We start from the raw sequence: 7763 nt of genomic DNA, 5'->3' as shown, positions 1-7763 counted from the left end.
GACGCAACGAGTGTGCTTACTCAAGGCGAAGGATCAGGACCTACCCACCCACCCAGCCACACCTCATGATAGCCGTGACAAGCTGTTGGGGCAAAGTTTCTGTGAGCGAGAACACAGGAATGCCGGCGCTGTGACACACGATCAGTGGAGGGTTGCCGATGAACACGCCCGACCGCCTTTGTCTCCCCAGTAGCGATGTTTTGCACATTCTGCACCAGCTACTCATTTGAGGCTGAGTCGAACTAGGGGAGGCCCAGGACCGGTTCAGATAATCGTCACTGGTGGTGTTGGGTCGTGAGCGGGAATCGAACCCGGGTCGCCGGGTTTGTAGCGCAGCGTAGCGCTAACCGCTGCACCACCGCTCCCCACACACACACACACAGTGACACACACAGTGACATAGTGACACACACAGTGACATAGTGACACACAGTGACACACACACAGTGACATCAAGCAACCGACTCAGTACATTTGGCCAGCTAACATCATCATCATCATCACACCCACCACACACCAGCCTAGCTAACCCCCCCCCTTCTCCCACCCACCCACCCTTCTCACCCCACCCCACCCCCCCTTCTCCCCCCCACTTCTTCTCCCCCCCCACCCACCCCCCCTTCTCCCCCCACCCCCCCTTTCTCCCCCCCCACCCACCCCCCCCTTCTCCCCCCACCACCCACCCCCCCTTCTCCCCCCCACCCACCCTTCTCCAAACCCCCACCCACATTTATTCCCCCCCACCCACCCTTCTCCCCCCACCCACCCCCCTCCCCCCCACTTCTTCTCCCCCCCCCACCCCCCCTTCTCCCCCCACCCTTCTCCCCCCCCCCTTCTCCCCCCACCACCCACCCCCCCTTCTCCCCCCACCCACCCCCCCTTCTCCCCCCCACCCACATTTATTCCCCCCCACCCACCCTTCTCCCCCCACCCACCCCCCCTTCTCCCCCCCACCCACCCTCTCCCCCACCCCCCTCTAGCCCCCCCGTCTTTGCGAGGCGTCAACTTCTGGGTATAAAGGGACCCTTCAATGCGATCCGCGGGCCACATCATCACTTGAGTGGAGCTGCTTGGCAAGGCGAGGCGAGTTGAAGACTCGGGGCTGCCACACCAGTGACGTGACTTCGTGAGTGACTTCGTGAGTCCGTGAGCCAGTGAGTAAATCGGTGAGTTAGTGAGTGGGTGAGTCAGTGAGTGGGTGAGTCAGTGAGTGGGTGAGTGAATGGGTGAGTGAGTGAGTGAGTGGGTGAGTGAGTGAGTTAGTGAGTGGGTGAGTGAGTGAGTTAGTGGGTGAGTGAGTTAGTGAGTGAGTGAGTGGGTGAGTGAGTTAGTGGGTGAGTTAGTGAGTGGATGAGTGAGTGGGTGAGTGAGTTAGTGGGTGAGTGAGTGAGTGGGTGAGTGAGTGAGTTAGTGAGTTAGTGTGAGTGGGTGAGTCAGTGAGTGGGTGAGTCAGTGAGTGGGTGAGTGAATGGGTGAGTGAGTGAGTTAGTGAGTGAGTTAGTGGGTGAGTGAGTTAGTGAGTGAGTGGGTGAGTGAGTTAGTGGGTGAGTGAGTGGGTGAGTGAGTTAGTGGGTGAGTTAGTGAGTGGATGAGTGAGTGGGTGAGTGAGTTAGTGGGTGAGTGAGTGAGTGGGTGAGTGAGTTAGTGAGTTAGTGAGTTAGTGAGTGAGTGGGTGAGTGAGTGAATTCGTGGGTGAGTGAGTGGGTGAGTTAGTGAGTGGGTGAGTCAGTGAGTGGGTGAGTCAGTGAGTGGGTGAGCTAGTGGGTGAGTTAGTGAGTGGGTGAGTTAGTGAGCGAGTTAGTAAATCAGCGCGCTAGTGAGTGAGTGGGTGGGTGAGTGAGTTAGTGAGTGAGTGGGTGAGTCAGTAAGTCAGTGAGCGAGTTAGTAAATTGGTGAGTTAGTGAGTGAGTGGGGTGAGTCAGTGAGTGGGTGAGTGGGTGAGTTAGTGAGTGAGTGAGTGAGTGGGTGAGTGAGTTAGTGAGTGAGTTAGTTAGTGAGCGAGTTGGTGAGTGAGTGAGTCAATGAGTGAGTGGGTGGTTGAGTGAATCAGTGAGTGAGCGAGTGAGTCAGTGAGCGAGCGAGTTCGTAAGCGAGTGAGTCAGTGAGCGAGTTAGTGAGCGAGTTAGTTAGTGAGCGAGTCAGTGAGTGAGTTAGTGAGTGAGTCAGTGTGCGAGTGAGTCAGTGAGCGAGTTAGTGAGCGAGTCAGTGAGTCGGTAAGTGAATTTGCGAGTCAGTGAGCTCGTGTCAGTGAGCTCGTGTTGAGAGCCAAGGAAGTTGGTCTGCCGTAGACCAAAGCGAGGAGTGTTTTTATTTTGTGTTCGGCTGCTACCTCGCGAACAGAACCATGCAGCTTCCTCCTCCTGAGTCTGGTGAAGGCTATACGGGGGACCTTTGTCTTTTCGTGAGAATGTGTATGCCTGCACGGTATGTGTGTGTGTAAGACTGTGTGTGTGTCACTGTGTGTGTGTGTGAGACTGTGTGAGTGTGTCACTGTGTGTGTGAGACTGTGTGAGTGTGTCACTGTGTGTGTGAGACTGTGTGTGTGTCACTGTGTGTGTACCTGTGTGAGTGTGTCACTCTGTGTGTGTGAGACTGTGTGAGTGTGTAACTGTGTGTGAGACTGTGTGTGTGTCACTCTGTGTATGTGTGACTGTGTGTGTAAGACTGTGTGTGTGTCACTGTGTGTGTGTGTGAGACTGTGTGAGTGTGTCACTGTGTGTGTTCCTGTGTGAGTGTGTCACTCTGTGTGTGAGACTGTGTGAGTGTGTAACTGTGTGTGTGTCACTCTGTGTATGTGTGACTGTGTGTGTGTAAGACTGTGTGTGTCACTGTGTGTGTGTGTGAGACTGTGTGTGTGTGTGTGTGAGACTGTGTGAGTGTGTAAGACTGTGTCACTGTGTGTGAGACTGTGTGAGTGTGTCACTGTGTGTGTGTGTGTGAGACTGTGTGTGTGTGAGACTGTGTGAGTGTGTCACTGTGTGTGTGTGAGACTGTGTGTAACACTGTGTGAGACTGTGCGTGTGTGAGTGTGTATCTGCGTGTGTGTAACTCTGTGTGTGTGTAAGTTTACATGTGTGAGTGTGTCACTCTGTGTGTGTGTGAGATTGTGTAACAATGTGTGAGACTGTGTGTGTGTCACTGTGTGTGTGTGTGTGAGACTGTGTGAGTGTGTCACTGTGTGTGTGTGAGACTGTGTGTAACACTGTGTGAGACTGTGCGTGTGTGAGTGTGTATCTGCGTGTGTGTAACTCTGTGTGTGCGAGAGACTGTGTGTGTGTGAGACTGTGTCTGTGTGACTGTGTGTGTGTGAGACTGTGTGAGACTGTGTATGTAACACTGTGTAAGACTGTGTGTGTGTAACTGTGTGTAAGACTGTGTGTGTGTGTAACTGTCTGTGTAACTGTCTATGTGACTGTGTGTGTGTGTAAGACTGTGTGTGTGTGAGACTGTGTGTGTGTAAGACTGTGTGTGTGTGAGACTGTGTGTGTGTGACTGTGTGTGTGTGTAAGACTGTGTGTGTGTAAGACTGTGTGTGTGTGAGACTGTGTGTGTGTGACTGTGTGTGTGTGTAAGACTGTGTGTGTGTAAGACTGTGTGTGTGTGAGACTGTGTGTGTGTGACTGTGTGTGTGTGTAAGACTGTGTGTGTGTGAGACTGTGTGTGTGTGACTGTGTGTGTGTGTGACTGTGTGTGTGTGTAAGACTGTGTGTGTGTGAGACTGTGTGTGTGTGACTGTGTGTGTGCGAGAGACTGTGTCTGTGTGACTGTGTGTGTGTGTGACTGTGTGAGACTGTGTGTATGTAACACTGTGTAAGACTGTGTGTGTGTAACTGTGTGTAAGACTGTGTGTGTAACTGTCTGTGTGACTGTGTGTGTGTGTAACTGTGTGTGTGTGTGACTGTGTGTGTAACTGTGTGTGTGACTGTGTGTGTGTGTAACTGTGTGTCTGTGTGACTGTGTGTGTAACTGTGTGTAAGACTGTGTGTGTGTGTAACTGTCTGTGTGACTGTGTGTGTGTGTAACTGTGTGTGTGTAAGACTGTGTGTCTGTGTGACTGTGTGTGTAACTGTGTGTGTGTAACTGTGCGTGTGTGTGTGGGGAGCGGTAGTGTAGTGGTCAACCCGAGTTCGATTCCCGCTCACGGCCAACACCACCAGTGACGATTATCTGAACCGGTCCTGGGCCTCCCCTAGGTCGACTCAGCCTCAAATGAGTACCTGGTGCGGTTGTGTAGTAAACATCGCCACTGGGGAGACAAAGGCGGCCAGGCGTGGTGCTGGCCACCCACCCCCTCGTGTGCCGTGCCGGCCTTCATAGGTGCTGCTCGCTAACAGCACTTGCCCCAAATGTTTGTTCAAGGCTATACGGGGGATCTTTGTCAAATTTTATCGAGGTTTGTGAATGAACGTGTGTTTATGTGTGTCTGTGTGTCGGTGTGTGTGTGGTGTGTGTCTGTGTGTGGTGTGTCTGTGTCTGGGTGTATGTTTGTGTCTGTGTGTGTGTCTATATGCGTGTGCGCGTGTCTGTGTGTGTATCTGTATGCGTGTGTCTGTGTGTGTGTGTCTATATGCGTATGTGTGTCTGTGTGCGTGTGTCCGTGTGTGCGTGTGTGTATGCGTGTCTGTGTGTCTGTATGCGTGTGTCTGTGTGTCTGTATGTGTGTCTGTATGCGTGTGTCCGTGTGTCTGTGTGCGTGTCAATATGCGTGTGTGTGTCTGTGTGTGTCTATATGCGTGTGGCTGTGTGTCTGTGTGTGTCTGTGTGTGTGTCTGTATGCGTGTGTCTGTGTGTGTCTATATGCGCGTGGCTGTGTGTGTCTGTGTGCGTGTCTGTGTGTGTCTATATACGTGTGTCTGTCTGTGTGCGTGTGTCTCTGTGTGTGTGGGGAGCGGTGGTGGAGCGGTTAGCGCTACGAACCCGGCCACCCGAGTTCGATTCCCGCCCACGACCAACACCGGTGACGATTATCTGAACCGGTCCTTGGTCGACTGGTGCCATGGTGTGTAAACATCGCCACTGGGGAGACAAAGGCGGCCGGGCGTGGTGTACCGGCCTTCATAGGTGCCGCTCGCTAACAGCACTTGCCCCAGCAGTCTGCTCAGGCTACACGGGGGATCTTTGTCTTTGTGAGTGAGATGCTACTGGCTAGCAGCACTTGCCCCAAACATCCTGTTGAGCCTACACGGGCGGGCACCTTTGTCTTTGTGAGCTGCTGCTCGCTAAGAGCACTTGCCCCAACATCCTGTTCAGCCTACACGGGCACCTTTGTCTGTGTTGCCCCACAGAGTGTTGAGGGTCAACCCCACCCCACCCCACCCACGCCACCTCACGAAATGGAGCAGCAGCAGCAGCAACAGCAAGTGAAGAAGATTTGCTGCATTGGAGCGGGCTACGTGGGGGGTCCCACTTGCAGTGTCATCGCACACATGTGCCCCCACGTGACCGTCACGGTCGTGGACCTCAACGCGTCACGCATCGACGCCTGGAACTCCGACAGCCTCCCCATCTACGAGGTGCGCGCCCGAAACGTCGATATAACCCCCAGCACCACCGCAACCACAAAATAATACAACTGTCATGGATTAACAACAAACTCCGCGGTCAACAACCGTAGACTCAAAATTCTAAACTCTTCACCCTAACCTCTAACCTTAAACCCTAACCTCTGACCCTAACCTATAACCTTAAACCCTAACCTCTGACCCTAACCTATAACCTTAAACCCTAACCTCTAACCCTAACCTTAAACCCTACCTCTCACCTGAAACCCTAACCTCTGACCCTAACCTCTAACTCTAACCTTAAACCATAACCTCTGACCCTAACCTTTAACCTCTAACCTTTAACCCTAACCTATAACCTTAAACCGTAACCTCTAACCTTAAGCCCTAATCTCTAACCTTAAACCCCTAACCCCAACCCTAACCTCTAACCCCAACCTCTAACCTTAAACCCCAACCTATAACCTTAAACCCTAACCTCTAACCCCAACCCTAACCTCTAACCTTAAACCCCAACCTCTAACCCCAACCTATAACCTTAAACCCTAACCTCTAACCCCAACCTCGAACCTTAAACCCTAACCCGAACCCTAACCTCTGACCCCAACCCTAACCTCTAACCCCAACTCTAACCTCTAACCCCAACCTATAACCTTAAACCCTAACCTCTAACCTTAAACCCTAACCCGAACCCTAACCTCTGACCCCAACCCTAACCTCTAACCCCAACTCTAACCTCTAACCCCAACCTATAACCTTAAACCCTAACCTCTAACCTTAAACCCTAACCCGAACCCTAACCTCTGACCCCAACCCTAACCTCTAACCCCAACTCTAACATTTAACCCCAACCTATAACCTTAAACCCTAACCTCTAACCCCAACCTCTAACCGTAACCTCTAACCCCAACCCTAACCTCTGACCCCTAACCCTAACCTCTGACCCCTCACCCCACTCCGCGTGGCAGCCGGGCCTGCAGCAGGTGGTGGAGTCCTGCCGGGGCAGGAACTTGTTCTTCTCCGTCGACGTCGACGCGGCCATCCGCGACGCCGACCTCATCTTCATCTCGGTGAGAGGCGGTGACACCGGTGAGGCGGTGACACCGCGAGGGGGTAAGGGGGGGGGGGGGCGGTCGCTGTGGTGACGCTGCGGCAGGGTCACCGTGCCATCATCAACATCGTCATCATCATCATCACCTCTATCATCACCATCATCATCACCACCACCACCACTTCTATCACCACCACCACTACCATGATCATCATCACCATCATGATCACCATCATCATCATCATCACCTCTATCATCACCATCATCATCACCACCACCACCACTTCTATCACCACCACCACCACCATGATCATCATCACCATCATGATCACCATCATCATCATCATCACCTCTATCATCACCATCATCATCACCACCACCACCACTTCTATCACCACCACCACCACCATGATCATCATCACCATCATGATCACCATCATCATCATCATCACCTCTATCATCACCATCATCACCACCACCACTTCTATCACCACCACCACCACCATGATCATCATCACCATCATGATCACCATCATCATCATCACCACCACCATTTTCATCACCACCACCATTGTCATCACCACCACCAATATCAAATATCATCATCACCACGACCACCATGATCACCACCATGATCACCACCATGATCACCACCATGATCACCACCACCACCATGATCACCACCATGATCACCACCATGATCACCACCATGATCACCACCATGATCACCACCATGATCACCACCACCACCATGATCACCACCACCACCATGATCACCACCATGATCACCACCATGATCACCACCACCACCATGATCACCACCACCACCATGATCACCACCATGATCACCACCATGATCACCACCATGATCACCACCATGATCACCACCATGATCACCACCATGATCACCACCATGATCACCACCACCACCATGATCACCACCATGATCACCACCATGATCACCACCATGATCACCACCATGATCACCACCATGATCACCACCATGATCACCACCATTATCACCACCATGATCACCACCACCACCATCATAACGCACATCACTTCAACCGATCAAACCACCCACCCCCCCTCCCCGCAGGTGAACACTCCGACCAAGACCTTCGGCGTGGGGAAGGGCCGAGCGGCCGACCTGAAGCACATCGAGTCGTGTGCTCGCCGCATCGTCGAGTGCTCTGGGCCCGGCCTCAAGG

The 7763-nt window shown here is 52.8% G+C and overlaps 1 pseudogene across 1 annotated transcript in view; it reads left to right on the top strand.

The window, feature by feature from the left end:
• Positions 1 to 1025: 1025 nt before the first annotated feature.
• LOC144951021 (UDP-glucose 6-dehydrogenase-like) overlaps positions 1026 to 7763 on the top strand; it is a 16046-nt pseudogene continuing 9308 nt past the window's right edge. The window contains exons 1-4 of the transcript XR_013640451.1: positions 1026 to 1166; positions 5286 to 5513; positions 6470 to 6571; positions 7652 to 7763. The exon at positions 7652 to 7763 is cut by the window's right edge and continues 97 nt beyond it. The product of XR_013640451.1 is annotated as a UDP-glucose 6-dehydrogenase-like (transcript). The remainder of the gene's footprint in view (positions 1167 to 5285; positions 5514 to 6469; positions 6572 to 7651) is intronic.

The sequence above is a fragment of the Lampetra fluviatilis genome, chromosome 60 (assembly GCF_964198595.1).
Source record: "Lampetra fluviatilis chromosome 60, kcLamFluv1.1, whole genome shotgun sequence".
Taxonomy (NCBI): domain Eukaryota; kingdom Metazoa; phylum Chordata; class Hyperoartia; order Petromyzontiformes; family Petromyzontidae; genus Lampetra; species Lampetra fluviatilis.
Note: the sequence above shows the minus strand (reverse complement) of the source record. Positions and strands in the feature narration are given on the sequence as shown.